At 43.6% G+C, this 3298-nt stretch overlaps 1 long non-coding RNA gene across 1 annotated transcript; it reads left to right on the forward strand.

The window, feature by feature from the left end:
- Positions 1-204: 204 nt before the first annotated feature.
- Positions 205-2315, forward strand: LOC121765269. The gene is made up of 2 exons (XR_006042804.1): positions 205-1653; positions 1733-2315. It is a non-coding gene; the product is annotated as an uncharacterized LOC121765269 (long non-coding RNA).
- The last annotated feature ends 983 nt before the right edge of the window (positions 2316-3298 follow it).

Raw genomic sequence — 3298 nt, forward strand, 5'->3', positions numbered from 1 at the left:
AACCATTAAAACCTCAACTCATTTCTTCCACTTGCCAAAATCGGTCCACTATCCATTTTAAGTAAATGGAGTTAGCCCAATTAAGTGGCCCAATTTCAATTAACTAAAAGTAGTCCAGTCCTTTAATTTATTTTTGGCCCAGAGTAAATAACTTAGGAGGCCCAAGCAAGAATTATAAGGATGAGGCCCTAACAAATATACTTCTTCCTCATCGACACTTCACCAAGTATCCCTTTTCTAAATTCCTCAAATCCCCAAATTTGACGAAAGCAGCGGCGGGTCTTCCCTTCACTTCCCGCCGCTCTCTCCTTCTTCGCCGCCGGCCTGAATCGCCGGGCTCCACCAGCGTGTGCTCTCTCCGACCGGCGCATCTGATTGTCGGCTTCTCACCTTCGAGCTCTTTCTCTCTCCGTTGAAGCCACGGAGGAGTTCTCGGCTCTCCGTCGCGCCGCGGCCGGCTAGCCGCGCTCCTCTGCGATTTCCGTCTCCTCCTCCCGACGCCACCGAATCGCCGGCACTCTCACTGTGTCGGCTCCCTCTCTCTCCGTCGAGCTCACTCTGTCGAGCTCCCCGGAAGACAGCGACGCCATCGCCCCTCTCTCTATTTCTTCCGGTCTCCGCCACACCTCTCGCTGCTGCCCACCGAGATCGCTGCTGGACAGACGGACTGCTGTTCAGCCGGGAAAATCTGCGACCGCCTCACAGTGCAGCCCTCTGTTGTCTCTGCTGCAGCGCCGTCTCCGGCCGCGCAGCGTCGCCGTGCATCGCCTGTCGCCTCCAGCTATGTGTCGGGTAGCCGGGAAACCCCGTAGTCATTCGATCGCTGCCGGATAGCCCTATGCACTAAGCTAAGCCCTCTAACTCCCATCATTTAGTTCATTATGTTAAGTTCCTCTTTGGACAGTAGCCTTGTGAGCTTAAAGTCTCTTGAACTTGATTGTTGTGGTGAAACTTTGGTGCATCTCTTGCTATTGAATTAGCTAAGCAGCTTATGATCGATTTGTCTCTTATTTGTGAAGTGAGATTCCTAAAGCTCTAAGTTCTTGAGCTTTAGAAGTTCTATTCTTGCTACTGTTGAGGCTTCTAAATTTTCTAAGTTCTTGCCTAAACATGGGATTCTATCATGATGCAAGGGTGGTGTCGTGGACTTTTTACCTTGGCTCGGTGATTCCTCTTGGTTTGGTGGGCTGCGTCCTGCCCCTGCTACTCCTCCACTCCTTGTGCAGCTCCTTATGTTGTGTGAATATTGGTGTCGAATGGTGTGGAGGGGTTTTTATAGGATGGCTTTGGTGTACTTTGATGAATTACATGGCTGACATTGTAGTTGATTCACTTGTAGGACTAAGTCTTGGTGTTACTTGTAGTATTATGCACTTTGCCATTTATTTCTTCTTGTTCCTACATGACTACCTAGTACAACACCTTACTAGTCATTTAATTGCTTTGTTTGTATTTTTTGTTTGCAGGTGGGGTTGGAACCTTGGGCTGCCAAGCTGCTGTCCTCGACGGGCTTGCTGCCTCGGGCCCAATGGGCTGATCGGATAGGGCCGTGGTGGATTGCGACTTGGGCTCGGGAGAAGAAACCCAAAGTGCAAGCCATACTAGACTTTATTTCCTTAAGCTTTTGGTCCATTCTAGAGTATTTGTACTAGTGTAGTATCCCAATTTCTCTTCTACAATTTCGTACGTGAGGCGATCATATAGATTAATGTATTATGTGATGTGAATCTAGATATTCAACATCATAAATCACCCAGACATCGCGGGCCATGGGTTGATTGCGGTCCGAGAATAAGGTGGAGACATGGCAAGGAGTCAAGTCGGATTCAGAGGTTTGATTCAAATTGGAATTTCACTATGAAGCTAAAATCCAAATCCACTCCTCAGACCATCATTGTCTTCATCGTCGAAAGAGCTTCGCGGGGTATCTTGCATGCCTCAATTAGAACCCGGATGAGGAAGTTATGATCGTTTTAAGAAAGCAGCGCAATGCAGAATGAAACGTGCGGGCAGGCGATTTTGCAAGGGAAAACGCCCAATCGGGCGTTTTGACAGTTTTTGGTCGCGAACTCCCGAGAGTTCGCCCGATCAGGCGTTTTGCATGAGGAAAAACGTCTGACCGGGCTTTTTGCGCGACTTGCGTTTTTGGACACTTTTTGTGTCTTTTATTAAGCACTTTTTTTCTCTTGTATAAATACCCATGTCTGGGGTTTTTGTGGGCAGACTTTGAATATTATTGAAGAACAAAGATTCTATTGTGAGCACCCATCTTCATCATTGAAGATTTATCCAAAATCCCTTGTGGTTGCATTTAATCTGTTGTCTGGCTTAGATTATTTGTTAAGGTATGCTTGCTAGTTCTTGTGTTGCTAGTTGGTGGAGTCATTAGGTTTTTGTTTGTGAAAGTAGTCATTGGGTTTTTTTTCTTGAGCTTGAATCTAAATCATAATACTTAAATCATAATACTTATCATCATCTTCTTCTTTTCCATCTTTTTACTGTCATATTTCTTGTTTGAGTTATTGGATAATATTGCAAGAACAAATCCAGGCAACATATGTTTCTTGAATCCTTAATTCACATTATTATACTTCCGAACGCTTTTAGTTTGGGATACACACCTTCATATCCTTGTACACTTTCATTTATTTCGATTTTATTTATTTATTACATATACATTGCTTCGTGTTTTTATTTCACCCAATCCTCTTTAAACCTTTATTTTACAACCTACGACGTTAAGCATTAACGAAAGGTAATGAACTCCATCTAAAATAACGAAACGAGAGAGCGATGAAACTCTCTATTCAACATTAAACATAACGAAATGGGGTAAACAAAAAAAAAAAGAAAAAGTGGGTATTACAATGAATTAGGATTTTCCTATTGGTCCAGGTCATTTCAGGGAAAGTAGATCATTTATGGTGACGAGACTTTAAGAGAATGATTCGGTGTTCTTGCAGAGTGAAACCATGCAGTACCATACACGAGATAGACCTTCCAATATAGACTTGAGGAATTAATGTATGAATGCCTTAATTAAATGGATTATTCGAAACTCTCCATTTCATTAGAACAATTTTTTGCCCAGTAGAATATGGCATCCTTGGGGCTTTCTATTTGATTATATCGAAAGGCCCAATGAATTAGGATTTTCCTATTGGTCCAGGTCATTTCGGGGAAAGTAGATCATTTATGCTGACGAGGATGAGCTTCAAGAGAATGGTTCGGTGTTCTTGCAAAGTGAAACTATGCAGTACCATACACGAGATAAACCTTCCAAATAGACTTGAGGAAT

This window comes from Salvia splendens, chromosome 14 (assembly GCF_004379255.2).
Source record: "Salvia splendens isolate huo1 chromosome 14, SspV2, whole genome shotgun sequence".
In the NCBI taxonomy this organism is placed as follows: domain Eukaryota; kingdom Viridiplantae; phylum Streptophyta; class Magnoliopsida; order Lamiales; family Lamiaceae; genus Salvia; species Salvia splendens.